General features: G+C 38.1%; 1 protein-coding gene across 3 annotated transcripts in view; it reads right to left on the reverse strand.

The window, feature by feature from the left end:
* ZFYVE9 (zinc finger FYVE-type containing 9) overlaps nucleotides 1-20,496 on the reverse strand; it is a 173,840-nt gene extending 153,344 nt beyond the window's left edge. For all 3 annotated transcript variants that reach the window (XM_029948334.1, XM_029948333.1, XM_029948331.1), the window contains exon 1: nucleotides 20,353-20,496. The gene's annotated coding sequence lies outside the window, so the exon portion shown is untranslated. The remainder of the gene's footprint in view (nucleotides 1-20,352) is intronic.
* Nucleotides 20,497-20,512: the final 16 nt, after the last annotated feature.

The raw sequence follows: 20,512 nt of genomic DNA on the forward strand, positions 1-20,512 counted from the left end.
AACTTATGAAAGAGATTGAAGAAGACACCAAGAAATGGAAAAACATTCCCTGTTCATGGATCAGAAGAATAAACATTGTGAAAATGTCATTACTACCCAAAGCGATCTACACATTCAATGTAATCCCCATCAAAATTGCACCAACATTCTTCTCAAAGCTAGAACAAACTATCCTCAAATTCATATGGAACCACAAAAGACCCCGAATAGCCAAAGTTATATTGAAGAAGAAAACCAAAACGGGAGGCATCACAATCCCAGACTTTAACCTCTACTACAAAGCTGTCATCATCAAGACAGTATGGTATTGGCACAAAAACAGATTCATAGACCAATGGAATAGAATAGAGAACCCAGAACTGGGCTCACAGATGTATGGCCAATTAATTTTTGACAAAGTAGGAAAGAGTATGCGATGGAAAAAAGACTGCCTCTTTAGCAGGTGGTGCTGGGAGAACTGGACAGCAACATGCAGAAGAATGAAACTAGACCACTTTCTTACACCATACACAAAAATTAACTCAAAATGGCTGAAGGACCTGAATGTGAGACAGGAAACCATCAAAACCCTCAAGGAGAAATTAAGGAAAAACCTCCTAGACCTCCACCGCAGCAATCTCCTACTCGACACATCCCCAAAGGCAAGGGAAATGAAAGCAAAACTGAACTCTTAGGACTTCATCAAGAATTCTTTTTAAATCTATAAAAATCAAAACTAATTCTAGGCTGTTTCAGTGTATACAACTGTTATATCATAAAACAAAAATGTTTCTGCAGAAAAATAATTGAGCTTTCCTGGTTGACAAATCCATCCAATGTGTATATATTTGAGCTTACTATACAGCCAAGATCAAATTAAGAACACGAAGACAGGGAGCTAGGATGAACGACTTCATAAGACCAAGCTTTTGTATCAAATCTCATAACAAACATAATTACAATAAAAAATCTCTACAGAATTCGTACTTATAGGACATAAATACTCATCTCACCAATATCTGAGCACCTGTTTTGTTTTCAGCCCAAGTCTAAATCTTGTGAATAAAGCAGCAAGCACACAGGCAAAATTCTTGCCTTCTTCGAACTTACATTCTAATGGGTAGAAATAGATAATAAACACCAAAAGCATGTAAAATACATGATATATAAGATGATAAATGCCAAGGAAAAAAATTTTTAAAGAAAAGGAAAAGAAAGGTTATAATTTTATTTTTTTTAATTTCTTAAAATTTTATTCATTTTTGAGAGAGAGAGCTAAACAGTGTGTGAGCAGGTGAGGGGCAGACAGAGAGGGAGACACAGAATCCTAAGCAGACTCCAGGCCCTACACAGGGCTTGAACTCATGAACCATGAGATCATGATCTGAGCCAAAGTCAGACGCCCCCAACCGACTGAGCCACCCAGGAAGGTTATAATTTTAGACAGGACAGTCAGAGAAATTCCTACTGAGAAGGTGACATTTATGTCAAAACCTAAATGTCAGGAAACAACTCTAAAAATATCTAGGGTAAGAGAGTTCCAAGCAGAGGGAATGGCAAGGAAAAAGCCAATTAAGGGAGGGGAACACCAGATAAGCAGGAGGGGTTTATGAGAGGGATCAGATTAAGGCTGGCCAACTGCCAATTATTTCCAGCAAAAATCAATACAATAAAAATTTCAGTATACTAAAAGAATCTTGATTATCCATCTAGGATTTGCTATTAAGGAATCTAATCTGTAACACAAACTTATTTCTATTTTCAAATTTCACTTATAAGGGATTTTAATAATGGTTTCCCTAAAGGACTATACTAAATGAAAGCAGTTCCACCTCACTCTGAAGGCAGCCCCAAATTTCACACAGAAACCACTGGATGATAAGACAAACTGTACATAATACTACAATGCCATTAAACTTCTAGTTGTTTTCAAGAGTCTGCTGAAAATATTCCAATAATCCTCAGTTTATTTACTGTCTCCCAAAGGACCTAATCAAAACAAAGATTTTTGTTGCAAGAATCTCACAGAATATAAATGTCAAAAGATCAACTGCTATGCTTTTTTAATTTAAAGAGATTTATTCAAAGCAAAAAAGTATGGAATGCAAACCCGAAAACTATCTTTTTTTAAGTCACCAGAGTAGGTATGAGTAAGCAGCAAAATATTCAGATTAAAAAGAACGGGTGCACGCACTATACTATTAAAACATTTTTTAATGACTAAGTCAGTTAAACATTCAGTGGAATTTACCTAACCAGGTTGCTGAATTTATGGAAGTTTAAAAACAAGCAAGGTAACTTTATAAGGTTATGTTCAGGCTGCTTGAAAGCATCCAAGCACAAAATGGATGAGTTCTCAAAGTGCAGTGCACTGACTCCTAGGGATTCTCAAGACCCTTCTAGGAAGTATGAGGTCAAAATTATTTTTATACATATATTGAAATCATTATGTTGTACATCTGAAACTAATATAGTATAATGTATCTCAATTTCTCATTTTTTTAAAACTATTTTCATAACACTAAGACATAACTTCATAGTATGTTTTTTTCACTGTGTTGACATTTGCATCAATATCCATATTTGCACACTGCAAAAGCAAAGGAGGGTAGAAATGCTTGCACCTTTGCACAAGTCAAGGCAACAACACGAAACTGTACTAGCAGTCATATTCTTCACAGCCATGCACTCTCAAGTTTAAAAAAAAAATGCCATTTTCAATTGATCAATGAAGAAATAAAAATTATTAATTTTGTCAAATTTTAATTCCTGAGTAAACATCTTTTTAATAATCTGCATGATAAAATGAGAAGTACCAATAAGCTATGTCCAATGCATACCAAAGTGTGATGCTGTCTCAAGAAAGCACTTACACAGTCACTTGATATGTGAACTCAACTAGCCCCTTTTTCTGTGGATATTATCTTGACTTCAAAAAAAAAAAAAAGAAGAAATAAAAGAGTAAAAAAGAAAACACCAGTAACAGAAGGAGGTTCAAAGAAGATAAATAAAATATAAAATATGCTTCTAACCCTTCAATAATTGATAGCATATCTTAGAATACATTTAAACTTAATCTTATATAGGGGCACCTGAGTGGCTCAGTCAGTTAAGTGTCCAGACTTCAACTCACGTCATGACCTCACAGTCGGTGGGGTATCTGTGCCATATTGGGCTCTGTGCTGACAGCTCAGAGCCTGGAGCCTGCTTTGGATTCTCTGTCTCCCTCTCTGTCTGCCCCTCCCCTGTTCGTACTCTGTCTCTCTCTCTCTCTCTCTTGTTCTCAAAAACTAAACATTAAAAAGATGGTGAACTTAATCTTATTTATTTATACATCTGTCCCTTCAGTAATTCTTCTTATATTCTCAATCATCCTGCTATGTTCTAGAACTATGCTGACTACTAACCCCTGAACTGAACCTGAACTGTTAGGCTTTTCTGTTGGAAAAATCCGTAGGGTTCTAGACCAATGTGGTCCTATTAGCAGCAGAACCTCAACAGCATCATATGAGAGAGTAAGTGGGCAGATTGAAGTGAGTGGCCAGAAGATCACTAGGTATATACAACCCCATGAACTCACCCTACATCTCTCCTTTACTTACTCTCAATAGTGATTCCTGTGGACCTCACGGATCTAACTCTATCAAAAATTTTCCAGGTTTCAACTGATTTGTTTCCTTTTATGCATGCACATATATGTAAACACACAGGCATACACACAGCACCCACCTGAGCAGACTGCTCAGTGTTCCCACAATCTTCCCGTGATACTTTTATTTCTCCAATGCAGAGTCAAAGGAGATCAATGGGGCTCCTCAAATTGCTTGTCTTTTATTTCTCCCCCAGTGATGTCTTTTATTCTTCTCTTGTCTAATCACTTATGTGGTGACAATGAACAATTTATTTCTGACGTTAATAGGGAACTGTTTAGTATTTCACCATTAAGCTTGATATGTTTTTTTAATTATATGTATATAACTAAAAACAAGAGGCCAGTAGCTCCTAATGAAAAATAAGAAGAGTCCATTACTACTTAACATTGTTATTATTGTCCAACATTGGTCTAGTCTTATTTTTTGGATTTTTTTTATTATGGAAATATGGAAGTCCCTGGAACAAGCTGGTAGCCTGGATGCTAAAACTTTCTTAGGAAAATTGCTAAAACTTTCTTGGGAGTATGTTCCCAAAGAAGAACACTCTGACCAGTATAATGATTCTGATTTTTGAAATGTGTGAGCAGAACAATGCATGTAAGCACAAATGGAAGTGGCTAGCTGTTATGCTGCACTAACCTCCCTACAGAGAGAAACTAATAAACATATGAAACTAAGTGTCAAAGTCAGAGCGTTCCCTGGTAGCTCAGAAGAAGAGGTTTATTATACCAAGGTCTGGGTCCTGGTTTGAAAACATGGAAGCAAAAAATAAATAAATAAATAAATAAATAAACATAAAAAAATAAAACCAAGGGAAAAAAAAAAAAGAAAACATGGAAGCATGACCCACGAGAGAGGGGCATCTAAAATGGTTGTCCCCAGGGGCACCTGGGTGGCTTGGTCAGTTAAGCAGCTGACTCTTGATTTCAGCTCAGGTCATGATCTGGATACTGAGCCACATGTCAGGCTCTACACTAAGCATGGAGATGGCTTAGGATTCTCTCTCTCCCTTTGTCTCTCCCCTACTCACACTCTCAATTATGAAAAAAAAATCAAACCCCACAGAACCAAAGGGCACAAAACTTCCCTGACACCACAACTGTACCAGCATCCTTTCTGAAATCCACATCTATAGCTGTTTGGGTGATCCTATATGACCAACTTGAGGAGATAAAAGCAAAAGTTTGGCTTATAAATAGCTTATAAATGGCTCAGTATGTGAATGCAAGCTAGAAAAAAAACAAACAAAACAGCTTCGTTGTAGCCACACTTAGGGCTGACTTGGACAGTGGAAAGGGAAAATCTTCCTAAACATAGATCTCAAGACATAAACTTTGTGTAAAAAAAAAAAAAAACAACAATGGCCAGAGTTGAGAATATACATATACAGACTCACAGACAATTGCAAATGGATTGGCTAACCGGTCAGGGCCCTTTAAGTAAAAGACTATATAATTATTACAATAAGTTATGGGTTGAGGCAAATGAATGAACATATGGGAGTGTATTAAGTGTGAAAATTCTTTTCACGTGTTAATGTCCCCCAGAAAGCATCCAATATAGAAGAAACACTTAATAACTGAATAAACAAAATGACTCAGAGAATTGACATTAGCCACCCAGAAAATGGTATGATGGGGAAATAAATAAAGGAGCCATTGTGGCAGAAATAAATAGAAGCAAAGAAGGAGGCCTGAACTCCCATTCACCAAAGCCCAATCAGGCTACCAGCCCCTCTGATCATCCAACCTATGAGTAACAGAGACGAACACTGAGCCTCCAATATATCACTGTGCCTCAAGCTGATCAACCACATATCACATCATATTCCTTCCATCTTGGAAAGGCCAGCAGTTGATCCCCACAGGCATTCAATAGATACTTATTCCAGGTATGGGTTTTTCTTTCCTGTCCCCAGACTCCCAGCCACACCACAAGAGAAAGGCTTAGAGAGTACCTGATCCACAGACAGGGAATCCCATATAACACAGCATCCAACCAAGGGAACCAATTTACAGTGAAGGAATTGTGACAATGGGCCCATAACTATGGGATCTAGTGGTCTTATCACATAACAGCACTATACAAAACCATCCAGCCTTAGAGAGTACTGAAATGGCCCACTGAAGAAGACACAGCTGATATACCAGCTCAGAGATCAGAATGGTGTGCTATCCTCTAGGATGCAGTATATGCACTGATTCAGACCTATGGTCCTGGTAGAAAGAACACGTGGGTCCGAGAATCAAAAGGTAGGAGAAATGGCCTTCACTTACCGTAATTTCTAGTTATCTACTAGAGGACTTTGTGCTTTCCATCTTGTTAGAGATCCTGGAGATACCTTTGGAAGGAAACATGTTAAGGGTCATACTGAGCTATAAATTATAGCTGGAGCCAGTGCATTTGGGACTCTTTGTTTCCTTGGACCAAGAGGCAAGAAAAAAAATCACTATCATGGCAGGGTAAATTAACCTTCATCATCAGAAGGAAGCAGGTATGTTGTTACATAATTGGAACAACAAAGAGTATGTGTGGAACTCAGGTGACCCACATGGGTACCACTTGATATTCCCCTGCCCAATTGTGACTGTGATCCCTCAAAAATGAGGGTGGGTCATATTACTAGGTAAACCACCAGCCCAACAAAAATTATGGCTAATGTCAAGGGGGATTTAGACTGAATAGTGGAAGAGACCATGAGAACCACTGTGGCTCTGAGACCAGGTACACAGATGGGGACTGAAGCCTGTCTCACAAACCTACGTCTTTGAAGTTTCCCATTAAGAAGAGAAGTCCAGGGTGCCCGGCTGGCTCATTTGGTGGAACATGCAACTCCTGATCTCAGAGTTGTGAGCCTGAATCCCATGTTGGATAAAGAGATTACTTAAAAATAAAATCCTTGGGGTGCCTGGGTGGCTCAGTCAGTTAAGCCTCTGACTTCAGCTCAGGTCATGATCTCAGAGTTTGTGAGTTTGAGTCCTCCATCGGGCTCTGTGCTGACAGTTCAGAGCCTGGAGCCTGCTTCAGATTCTCTCTGCCCCTCCCATGCTCATGCTCTGTCTCTCTCTATCTCTCAATAATAAATAAAAGACTAAAAATATATTTTAAATAAAAATAAAATCCTTATAAAAAGAGAAAGAAGTCCATGGAACCCTGAAAGAACTGCTCTTGGAAAATGTTTGTGGAGATCTAGATCCTGCAGCACAAGAAATGAACTTTTGGCAATCACCTGGATCTCACTTGAAAAAATAACTTGCATGAAAGGATGGATGGGAGAAGGAAGGAAGGAAGGAAGGAAGGAAGGAAGGAAGGAAGGAAGGAAGGACGGACGGAAAGACTGCATTCAGATGCAAGGAAGTATAGTTAGTTAATAGCCTCCAGATACAGCATGTTCTGAATTCTTCTCAGCTTTCCAGTTGAGACCATGCTCCTCCTGGGTAGCTCCTAGCCAGTAATTAAACATGGTAGGTGTACTAGAACATGGCCATTTCTTCCCAATGTAGGACTCCTCTAACAGGTGATTTTTGCTCTGGAGCTCCCCATTGGATTAGCTCAGTTTTTTGTGTTGGTTTTTTGTTTTTGTTTTTTTAGATCTGCATCAAAGACTGAAGCTCTTGTAGGTCAATTCAGTTTGCTCTCCCTTTCCTTTCACAGGCATTCTATTATCTACTCCCCATAAAACCTCTTGCACTAACGCCTTCTCAATATCTGCTTTCCAAGGGACCACTTGGACCCCGTAGGGACCACACTACATAATCAGCTCTTTTATGAATCATGTCATTTAGCCCACTAAAGTATTATGGTTATTTCCATTTTACAGATGAGAAAAGATCACACAGTAAAAGCAGCGGAACTAAAATTTGTACTCAGGCAATCTGACTCCAAAGCCTGAGCTTTTAATCACTATGCTAGACAAGGCATCTTCAGATATTAAGATGAGAGTAATTATTTATTTTTGTATAATTTTAGGAGGCAAACAATGAAAGGATCGATATTAAGGGAAAACAGCATTTGGCTAAATACAAAAGACTTTTTTCTAATAATTATCAGTAATGAACAGTAGAATGAGGTCCTTCAGGAAGTAATCAAGGCCGATTACCTGAGGGTGGAAGTAGTCATAGTTTGAGAGTGAGGCTTTATAAAACAGACAAAAGTTAACCCAGATCAGTAAAAGGATGTACTACTAAGTATTATGTGGGGAAAAAAAAGGCCCCCAGCCAATAAGCTGGATAATATACTGCTGAACAAGGTTAAACCAGTTTCTTTACTTTTACTTCTCAGATTTTAAAAATACTAAAGTATATTTATAAATCTCTATCTGAAGGTTATAGTATGCTGAAAAACCCAAACTTTTTTGACTAAAGAATATTTCCTTACTCCTGGCATAGGATGATTCAGTTCCAAACTCAAAATTCACTGATCTAAGGTCTCTAGAAGCTAACAAGGAAATGAATGACAATTTTCTATGCTGGTTAACAATTTTCCAACTAGTCAAACCATCACCCATGTATATGTCAATAGAAGCATATACAAAGGTCTTCCTCTAATACCTTAAGAGTAAAAAAGCTATATAAAAGTTTTGTCATTAAAAGTCATTTCATTCTTTTTGAATTTAAAATATGCCCTTCCTTTGCTTTATCAACAAACTCACTGAAGATCTACAATAATTCGTTCACATTTTAATTACTGAATTCTCACCTTATGAACAATATGAAAGCTTTAATTATTTCAAGTGTGCTGCTGATGACCTGGTTATTTTTATATAATACAGCTCTAGATGCATTTTTCTCAAACACACATAAACCATAACAAGAAAGGACAAATGAATGGGGGTAACATTGAGGGAGGGTGGAGGCATGACTTACAAACTACACACCCAGCTAATTCTCAGAGTTTCTACATTTTTATTTAGAAATATATTCTCTTTGCTTAGTACAGAGGAATATTTTATGTAAATTACAATCCCTTGTTCTTACTTCTCCTGTCTTCCTTAGCCACCACCCATAGCTCATTGCCCCCTATTCTGGTTCTTCATTAATGATACTGTCACCAATGCCTGGAGCTGTCCATATGCCATCTATCATTTCATTCAGTTCTTTAGAAACTTGAATAGAATATTAAATGTGGAAGGGGCATTAGCAACTAGTCCACCACTCATTTTCAGATCAGAGAAATGAGGCCCAGAGATCAATTATTATATTTGTGTAATAGCAAAGCAGACATTTAACTACTCCAAGAATATATATATATGAAAGCTGAAATTCCCAAAATACATACACATACACATCTTTTTCTTACATAAAATGCTACATGCCAACAGTATACTTCAAAGGCCAATACCACTAAAGTCAATCAACTAGCGTTAAGCTCTGCTAACAATAAATACTTCCTAAAGCACTATGGAAAATCTTAAGATAACACAAACACAGTAAACATGGAGACATTCACATGATGGAAAAGAGGAGTGTGGAGTGTGGACTTTGTAGTCAGAGATACATGGTTTGAATCATGGATGTGGGCTTAGGAAAGTCAATAAAAACCCCCATGCCACAGTTCCCTCAGCTGTAAAACATGCAGGACATTATAACTATTACAGGACCATTTTAAGGATTAGAAATTACATGAAACACCTAGCAGAAAGATGGCAGTGGCCTATAAAATTTTTTATATTACACAAATAAGGTAAGGTAAAAGAAATTAAGAAAAACTCCATAAACCTGGAATCTTTAAAGGACTGAAAAGTAGGGCATGCAGAAACAAGAGGAACAGCGATGCTGGAACCAAATTATGAAGGGCTGTGCCAGATTAAAAAATAGAAAAATTTTAAAAATCTCAACCTTTTATTTTTTTTAACAACTGATAATCAATTTATTAAAAAGGTTGATTTAAGCATCTGTAATAGTGACTTCAATATTGACTCCTGGCTCAATACTGATGAAGGTAATCTGTTTAACAATCTCAGAACTAGATGCCTGGGTGGCTCAATCAATTGATCTTCTGACTCCTGGTTTTGGCTCTTGGTTTTGCTCAGCCAGTCTCATGGTTGGTGAGAACAAGCTCCACCTGAGACTCTGCACGGACAGCATGGAACATCTCTTTCTCAAAATAAATTTAAAAACTTGGGGGGGTGGTTAAAAAAAAAACAATCTCAGGACTGAGCAAACCAATGAGTCATTTGTGGATCTCCATCTGCAAACGATCCTTCATCTTGGAACTGTCACCACAAGGAAGTTTTTCTAGCAGTGATTCTCAGAGGCGTGGCGGGCCTCTGAACTGATCCTTTCACAATTCTTTTCCTCTGTGCCTCCGTGATCAAGTCAGCACATAACCTTCTCCAAAGACTTTTTTCACACTGCAGCTGGTTAGAATAATTCTAATTCATTGATTCACCACCTCTAATCCCACAGGTATCTTCCTGGTGTTTTTAAAAGACATGGCTTTATGTGTGGCTTTATGACAGACCTGCTGCTCATGGAGAGGGAACAGTGGGGATTCAAGAACAAGAGCCTAGAGCTCTGCTGTAGCTGCGACCGCGTCTTCCTCCCAGAGCTCAACTTTGTTGTTTAGACATTGAGCAGAAACTTCCAAGAGTTAATCTCACAATAACTTCAAAAACAGTTTACTTCAGCTACTAATTAAAAACAAAAACAGGGGCCCCTGGGTGGCTCACTCGGTTAAATGTCCAGCTTCAGCTCAGGTCATGATCTCATGGTTCGTGGTTTAAAGCCCAGCGTCAGTCTCTGTGCTGACAGCTAAGCTCAGAGCCTGCAGCCTATTTCGGATTCTGTGTCTCCCTCTCTCTCTGACCCTCCGCTGCTCGTGCTGTCTCTGTCTCTCAAAAATAAAATAAGAGACATTTAAAAAAAATTTTTAAAAACAAAAAAAACCAAAAACAAATAAACCTATGGGCAGTTTACATCATCAGAATCACTAAAAGATTTAGATGATATATTCTGAAGCTTTAAGGTATTTCTCAAACTGGCAGTGTTTTGTTTCAAATACTTTTTAGGGGTTGTTTCTCTAGTTCAACTGAAAATGAAAAATGGAGACTAAAATTTATATAAGCCCTCACAAAATGTTTTCACAAAATTTTGATACTGCTTGCTCTTTAGTAAGGAGAATTTTGAGACAGGCTCTGTTCTGCTTAGATATAATAAAAAAAAAAGTTTGGCAGATGAACTAGCAAACTGTAAACATGAGGGGTTAGAAAAGAACCATATTACAGGGGCACCTGAGCTGGCTCAGTCAGTGGAGCATGCAACTCTTGATCTTAGGTTGTGAGTTCAAGCCCCGTGATGGGTGTAGAGATTACCCCATATTCGTTATAGAGTCCACTTAAAAATAAAATCTTAAAAAAAAAAAACTTTTAAAAAAGGAACCATATTACAATCAGAAATGCATAGCTCTTCATTAATCCTAGCTAAAAGGCTCTAGAACTGTTGTTTTTTGTAGTTTTATATAGAAATTATGTCATGCAAAAAAACTAAATGGGGCGCCTGGGTGGTTTGGTCAGTCGGTTAAGCGTCCAACTTCAGCTCAGGCCATGATCTCACAGTTCATGGGTTGGAGCCCCATGTGGGGCTGATAGCTCAGAGCCTGCAGCCTGCTTTGGGCTGTGTCCCCCTCTCTCTGCCCCTCCTCCACTTGTGCTCTAAGATAAACATCTAAGATAAACAAAAGACTGTAAAACTAACCAGTGGAGGCCTTTCAGCTCACTCACTTGAAAGTCAGCATTAAGTTTTTTTAATGTTTATTTATTTTATTATTTATTTTTATTTTTTAACTACATCCCAGTTAGTATACAGTGCAATAATGATTTCAGGAGTAGAATCCAGTGATTCATCCTCTACGTATAATACCCGTGTTCAACACTTGTCTTCCTCAATGCCCCTTGCCCATTTAGCCAGCCCCCCACCTACAACCTCTCCAGCAACCCCCAATTTGTTCTCTATATTTAAGAGTCTTTAATGGTTTGTCCCCCTCCCTGTTTTTATATTACTTTTTCTTCCCTTCCCCTATATTCATCTGTTTTGTATCTTAAATTCCATATACGAAGTCATATGATATCTTTCTCTAATTTCGCTTAGTATAATACACTCTATTCCATCCACATTGTTGCAAATGGCAAGATTTCATTCTTTTTGATTGCTGAGGAACACTCCATTGTGTGTGTGTGTGTGTGTGTACACTGCATCTTTATCCATTCATTTGTCAATGGACATTTGGGCTCTTTCCATTCTTTGGCTATTGTCGATAGCGCTCCTATAAACACTGGGTGCATGTGTCCCTTCAAAAGAGCACACGTGTATCCTTTGGATAAATATGAGTAGTGCAATTGCTGGGCTGTAGAGCAGTCCTATTTTCACTTTTTGAAGAACCTCCATACCATTTTCCAGACTGCCTGTACCAGTTTGCATTCCTACCAGCAGTGCAAGAGCTCTCTTTTCTCTGCGTCCTCGTCAACATCTGTTGTTGCCGGAGTTGTTAATTTTAGCCATTCTGACAGGTGTGAGGTGGTTATCTCATTATGGTTTTGATTTGTATTTCCCTGATGGTGAGTAATATTGAGTATTTGTTCATGTGTCTCTCGGCCGTCTGGACATCATCACTGGAAAAGTGTCTATTTATTCTTTTGCCCATTTCTTCACTGGATTATTTGATTTTGGGGTGTTGAGTTTGATAAGCTCTTTATAGATATTGGATACTAACCCTTTATCTGATACGTAATTTGCAAGGATCTTCTCCCATTCCGTTGGTTGCCTTTTGTTTTGCTGATTGTTTCCTTTGCTGTGCAGAAGCTTTTAATCTAGATGAGGTCCCAAGAGTTCATTTTTGCTTTGGTTTCCTTTGCCGCCGGAGAGTGTTGAGTAAGAATGCTGCAGCCGAGATCAAAGAGGTTGTTGCCTGCTTTCTCCTCAAGGATTTTGGTGGTTCCCTGTCTTATGTTTAGGTCTATTATCCATTTGAAGTTTATTTTTGTGTATGGTATAAGAAGTGGCCCAGGTCATTCTTCTGTATGTCGCTGTCCAGTTTTCCCAATACCACTTGCTAAAGAAATTGTCTTTATTCCATTGGATATTCTTTCCTGCTTTGTCAAAGATTAGTCAGCCATATGTTTGTGGGTCCACTTCTGGGTTCTCTATTCTGTTCCACTGACCTAATGTCTCTTTTTTGCCACTACCATCCTGCCTTGATTATTACAGTTTTGCAATACATTCTGAAGTCCAGGATTGTGATGCCTCCAGCTTTGGTTTTCTTTTTCAGGACTGCGTTGGCTATTTTGGGTCTTGTCTGGTTCCATACAAATTTTAGGATTGTTTGTTCTAGCTCTGTGAAGAATGCTCGTGTTATTTTAATGTTTATTTTTATTTTAATATTTAATTTTAAGTAATATAAATTAATATTATAATATGTAGTATTTTTATTTTAATATTTATATTTGAGAGAGAGAGAGAGAGAGCACAAATCAAGAGGGGCAGAGAGAGACAGGGAGACACAGAATCCAAAGCAGGCTCTGGGTTCTGATCTGTCAGCCAGACTCTGACACAGGGCTCGAACCCACAAACCATGAGATCATGACCTGAGCTGAAGTCAGATGCTTAACCATAAAAGTCAGCATTCAAGGACCTAAAAGTGATCCTAATCAAGTGGAAAAATACTATGGGAGATCCACTGTATGTAGAATGAAGGTCCAACACTTGCACTTTGTTTGCTCAAACAATAGTTCCCAGCAGTATTTCCTAACTAGCTTGAAAAAATTTTAGAAATGTTAGCAAGTCATTATTGCTGACTTTGAACTATGTCCAACAAAACTTTCCAGAAGAGCTTTAATATCTTTCCTGGGAACACAAGAATATGTACAAGAATAAAGAACAGGAGTGCCTGGTTGACTCTGCCCATGGAGCATGCAATTCTTGAACATGGGGTTGTAAGTTCGAGTCCCACATTGGGTGTAGAGATTACTTAAAAATAAAATCTTGGGGGGAGGGGAGAACAGTAACTGAACTGTATTTATATAAAATTATGTATCATGGAGAGGTAATGGCAATCCTTTTTTTTTTTTTATGTTTTTTTAAATTTATTTTTGAGAGACAGAGAGAGACAGCACGAGCAGGAGAGGGTCAAAGAGAGAGAGAGACACAGAATCCGAAGCAGGCTTCAGGCTCTGAGCTAGCTGTTAACACAGAGCCCAACGTAGGGCTCGAACCCACAAACCGTGAGATCATGACCTGAGCCAAAGCCGGAAGCCCGACGCTTAACCAACTGAGCCACCCAGGTGCCCTGGTAATGGCAATCCTAAAAGTCTGTCAGACCAGAGTGCTTAGAAATTTTAATGGGTAAATATGCTATTGGACTCTATCTTTTTAGAAATGTTTTAGCAGTTAAAGGAAAACTAAACCTAAGATTTTAACTGCTTTTTGTTAAATAATTCTTAGAAGACAACCTTTCAGTTGGAAGTCCCCATACCTCTATCCCCATTACCACCCAAAGTGGTTAACCAGTTCCATCAAGTTCACTATTTACTAAACAGGAAACTAGAAAGTTCAGAGCTTTTGTCCTCAAGCCAAAAAGACTCCTTACCCTCAAAGAATCTGGCAATGTATCTGCAAGTAAAAACTTGAACAATTTACCTAATGACTGTAAATCAAAGTTACAATCCTCAAAGAGAAACTTAACCTACTACTTCACACCCACTTAGATGGCTCTAACCAAAAAGACAAATAATAACAAGGGTTTGTGAGGATGTGCAGAAACTGGAACCCTCCTACACTTCTGGTGGGAATGTAAATTGGTGTGGTTCCTCAAAAAGGTTTAAGCAGTTACTTTTTGACTGTGGCACTATAACCCTAGGTATATAACCAAGAGAAAGACAAACATTTGTACATGAAATGTTCATAGCAATATTCTTCATAACAGCCAAAAGAAAAGAATAACCCAAACTGATGAAGTTGGAAAAATAAAATGTGGTATATCCATATACGGGAATACTATTCGGGAGTATAAAAAAATGAAGTACTGATACACAGTACATGGACAAGCCCTGAAAACACTATGCCAAAACAAGGAAACCAGTCACATATCCTATGATTCCATTTATATAATACATAAATCCATACAGATTTATAGAAGGTACATTAGTGGTTGCCAAGGACTGGGTAGATTGGGAGGAAATGGGGAGTGATTTCTTTCTGGGGTGATAAAAATGTCTACAATTACACAGTGGTGATATCTGCATAACTCGAAATCTACTAACAGCATTGAACAGTACACTTTCAATGGGTTAATTGTATGGTATTGGAATTATATATCAATAAAGCTGCTATTAAAAAAAGGGCCTTACCTTGTATTTTAAGTTTAATTGAAATACATATATTATTCACTTTATATCTTAAAGTTAATATTATTTATCTAAAGTTAATATTATTTCAAACAGCCAGAAAAACCCAGGACTGAATATATACAAACTTTTCCTAAATAATGAAAAATTCTAGAGTCATTTTACCATTTCCTTAGGTCTTACTAAGATTCCTTCCCTAAAAGGCATTACATTTTCATTTACATTTAATTAACCTTTACAACCTAGGGCATGAATTTACTACTTCTGTATTTTTTGAAAAATGCAACAGAACTACTATCATAAATATTAAGTCACATATCCTCAGGGGCGCCTGGGTGGCTCAGTCAGTTAAGTGTCTGACTTCAGCTCAGGTCATGATCTAGCAGTTTGCGAGTTTGAGCCCCACATTAGGCTCTGTGCTAACATCTCAGAGCCAGGAGCCTGCTTCGGATCTGTGTGTCCGTCCCCCCCCCGCCCCCTCTCCACCCCTCCCCTGCTTGTGCTCTGTCTCTCAAAAATAAATAAAAACATTTTAAAAAATTCCTTAAAAAAAGGTCACATATCCTCAAGTATATATTTTCATAAAAAATAAGAAAAAAGGTAAGTCACCACAGAATTATCAATTAAAGAAACTATTATAATCCAAAGCCGTGGTCCACAAAAACATTTTTTAAGCTTAAATAAACCAGTGTAAGGATTTTCAACTAAAAGATAATTTACAGAAAAAAATTAAGATCTTTACAAATACTTCCATAATATAAAATCCAAAATGCCTCAAGATACCCATCAACATGCATTCAGTTCTCCTTTTTCTTTCCTCAGTATGAATTCAGTAACTTTTTCTTGATTTCAATGTGTCCAGAGATTTCCTCATCTTTACCTTATTTTATTAAAGGCTGTCAAGAAATATTTCATATGTACAAAACATATACTGTGCTCATTTTTCCAATAGTTCAGCTTGTAAATGGGCTATTTATAATAACTCAAAAGAAAAAAATTTAGGTACCATTTAACATGTAAATAGCATTTTCTAATTGTTTTACTAAACAACATTTATTTATAAAGCATAAAGCATTCCACTAACTATACCATTAAAATACTAGGGGCACCTGGGTGGCTCAGTGGTGAAGTGTCTGACTCTTGATCTCAGCTCAGGTCGTGATCTCACAGTATGTGAGTCTGAGCTCTGACACAGTGCAGAGCCTGCCTAGAAGTCTCTCTCCCTCTCTCTGCCCCTACCTCGTGTGCTCTCTCAGAATAAATAAGTAAACTTAAAAAACAAAATACTAACTCTACTGATACCTTGGTTTCTCCTTAATTTAGCAATCTTATTCATAGTTCAAAACTGATCATACTGACTTTCCTAGTTGTAAACTGTGTAAATAATGATCTTTCAAGTTCTTTCAAACAGAAATAAAGAAGTATATTTTCCACTTTCAGGGTAAAAATGATTTGCCAGGACTCATGGGACTAAATTACAGTTCTGACTTACACATTATATCATTTAATCCTCACAATAATTCTATAAAATGGGTATTATCAGTATCATTTTATAGAAGAATAATTGACGCTTAAAGGGGGTAAGAAATTTGTCCAGGGTGCTATAGATTATAAGAAAATACTAGATCCCATATCTAACAGGTTATAAAAATCTAGATCTAATCTACTACAGTTTGTAAGGAAAAGTCTGTTTTGAAGATTCCTCAGTTTTTAAATAATGTAAGTTTAATAAATTGGTATCATTTGTTGAAAAAGAAGTCTATGAACTATTTCTATTCAGTAAGTGCAACCATTTATCTTTTGTTGATTGTTATTTACTAAGAATATTGCTCTATAAAGTGCAATGCAGGTACACACATAAGTAAAATAAAAAATTATGTAAAACTCTGAAAATAATGGAAAAGGAATAAAATTGAGATAATATAACAAGTGTACCCTATACATAGAGAACAGCTCATCTATTCAGTAAAAATAAAATGAGAATTATGTATAATTAAGATCAAAATTGGGGCACCTGGGTGGCTCAATTGGTTAAGCGACCAATTTTGGCTCAGGTCATGATCTCTCAGTTGTAGGTTTGAGCCCCGCATCGGGCTCTGTGCTGACCATTAAGAGTCTGGAGTCTGCTTCAGATTCTGTGTCTCCCACTCTCTCACTCCCACTCTCTCACTCCCACTCACTCTCTCTCAAAAACTAAATAAAACATTAAAATATGTTTTTAAAAGATCAAAATTGTCTTCTACCAAAAATTTTTAAGAATTCCAAAAGTACACTCATTCTCTAAAAAAATTAAAGCTACCATGTTTTAAGTCACATAGACAGTGCAAAGCCTAATTTTTGTTTTTGTTTTTCCCAAAAAGAGGAATGGATGTGAACATTTATTGGGCAACTTCTATGAGATAGACCCTGAGCTAATTGGTTTTTATTATTTTTATCTCATGGAACCAGTTCTACTTCCCTGTGATGGGTACTATTACTTCAAATATTACTACATAAGAAGAAACTCAAGATCTAAATGTCACAGTGCTCTAAGATTGTAGTAAGGATTCCTGCCCACATCTGACTCCGTATTCTACACCACATTATGCAATTAACAACCATAAACCACCACACACCCACACACACACACACACACACACACACACACACACACACACACCCATCACTTTAGGAACATAAGAATTTAAGTTAAAATCCCGGCAATTAGCTCTTAAACAAGATTTGTGTCTTGCAATTCTCCTGTGGCCAGCACATAACAGGTGCCAAATAAAAGTTTACTGAATAGGATGAACACCAGTAGCTAAGTAACAAAAGAAGAAATGGGATCATCTTCATTCATTCTTTCTAAGGGAGTTAATCTACAACTACTGGTTACCAGGCAACATATACAATTTTCTCCTTACAGAATAAAACACTGAATCAGGAACTGAAAGAAAAGGGAATCACCATCAATAAAAATTAATAATGTTCTTAATATTGTATTCTTATATATTAATATATAATACAAAGATAACCTAATATAATATAAAGAATATTAATATTCTTAAAGGACAAACTATTGGATTGAACACTAGAAGCCTTAAAGAGAGAGCTAGCATGTTCTACTCAATGACAACTCTTGTTTCACCCTGCCTTGTAACAGTTAAATATGTTAGGCTTCCAAAGTTGGCTAGTTGCTAGCAGAGGCCATGGTCATTTTTGTGTTTCTTAGAACATCAAAGATAGGACCTGGCACTTGATATTAATAGCTAAAATTTTATAATGATCTACAAACTACAAAACTTTTTCAGATGAATTTACTCTAAAAATCTTGCAAGGTAAGCATCACGTTTTCAAAGTCCAAGGAGAGATTAAGTGCCAAGGTAAGTAGCCAGGTATCCTTCTATACCACCACATCTACCAGGAAAAGCTCTCAATATATGTTAATTGAATCAGCTATCCCTTGAAATATCATTTTTCTTTCTAAGATTGTAACGCCATTATCTGGTGCTATGAGAAATTATTGTAAAGCTGCTTAAGATTGATAGCTTTGCTAGAAAATAGATACTGTCATTAGCCTTGGCAAGGTTAGTTAAGTTTTAACTTATTGTATCAGTGACTCTCAACTTTAGTAGGACTAAGAATTGGGGAGCTTGATAAAAATAAAGATCCCTGGACTACCACCATCCCTAGAAATTCTGATTCAAGGGACCAGGTATCTGCATACTTTAATAAGCACTCTCAGCTGATTCTAATGTTGGTAATCTTTAAAAATACATTGAGAACTGAACTAGAGTTTTTGAAACTTAATCTACTCCCCCCTACTTTTTTAATCAAGACAATTTTTTACAGTTATAAATATTTAAGCAAAATTTTAACAAAAACAATCCAAGGCTACTGCATCTAACAGAATAGGTCCTCAAAAATGTTTACTACACCAAACCTCCCTAGACTTCAGGAGCTTCCCATGCTGCGTAGGAGGTAAATCAAGGGTCTATTATTTTCCCGTGTTATTCTGTTTAAACTGATGAATTCAACTATGACTGCAATGTAATTTAGTAAAACATTTTTATAGGTCTTATACAAATGACTAGATGTTAAACAGTAACATGGAACAGTTAACCTGATATAAATAATAGTAGTAATCTGAATTAACTAAAGTAATCATAAATCAATCATTTTAAAATTGCCAACACTACAAGCCCATTTAAAACTTTAAATGACCATCAAAACGTACTAACTATAAGATCATGGGTAACTTTTCACTCACTATTAAATATTTATTGAGAGTTGACACGGTAGGATCCTGTACTTTCTGAATTTCCTACAATAAGCATATTTATTTTACTCATGTTTATGAAAGTTTTATAAGTACTTCTTAATCCTACAACCTTCATATACATAATAGGAAAACAAGAAAAACCTGTAATCTTATTGATCATGAACCATACACACCCAAACACCGGACTTAAGTTATCAAACTATAATCATTACCTTTTTTCCACATTAATACCAAACAAATTACTTAACTTCTAAATTTTAAAACATGTCCCATTTTCATCAGGTATCTGTTATTAGGAGAGTTAGCACGACTTTTTAAAATTCTCTTCTCATCCATTCTATGGATCTGTGTAGGTGGAACATTTTTGTACCGAGAACTGATACATTAAGATACTTACACTGTTTTATTGGGGAGAAGGGGAACAGACCCTTGTTTAAAAAACAAAAAGATACTTATGTAGGAAACTTAGCGCAAAGCTAGGATGGGGCTTTCTCTAAGGCAGACCACTATTAGGGGCAAATGTAATAGAGAGTGGCAGGGATGAGCTACCTGCAGGTGATGAAATTTCAGCTCAAATAAAATGCAAACGACTGTTTTCAACGCAGTCAGATCGGTGAATGACACTCGGGAGTGCCGGGGGCTCTCAGGGCCCCGCACTTTCCGCACTCCAATTCTCACCAGCCCTCCCACCCCTCCCCCCAGGACTCTGCGGGACTCGCTACCGGGCGCGGAAAAGCCGAGGCTGTTTGCAAACTGGCGTCCTCTGCCTCCCTCCTGGATGTACGTGCCGAGCCTGGGGTAAGAGGCTGAGCTCGGCCCGGGTCCAGGGCCAACCCGAAAGGTGCCAGTGCCCCCGCCAGCAGTCCCGCTCCACACACACCGGGCCGCGCAGGAGCCGAGGCCGGGCGAGGGCTTCCCGGCGGCGCGGGGCCTAGTCACCCCCCTACGCGCCTCCCGGGGGACGCGGAGAAGAAGCGTTGAGGGCCCAGAGCCGCGGGGTGGGGGAGGCGGCCGCAGCGGCAGGACGCCCCGTCCGCCTGGCCCGAAGGCTGCGGCCAGGGCCCTTCCCCAGGGCGGAAGGCCAGCGAGCCCGGGACCGCGCCGCGCCGCGCCACACTTACCTCGAGCTGCGGCCGCCGCCGCCTCAGCATGGCCGAGGGGGTCGTCCCTGAGCCGACAGCCTCCTCTGGAGAGCACCGGCGCGGCCCCAAGCGCCGCTGCGAAGCCTCCCGCTCCTGAAGGGGCTGTGGTCGTCGCTGCTGCTAAGGCCCAGCGCCCGCC

Source organism: Suricata suricatta, chromosome 8 (assembly GCF_006229205.1).
Source record: "Suricata suricatta isolate VVHF042 chromosome 8, meerkat_22Aug2017_6uvM2_HiC, whole genome shotgun sequence".
NCBI classification, from domain to species: Eukaryota; Metazoa; Chordata; class Mammalia; order Carnivora; family Herpestidae; genus Suricata; species Suricata suricatta.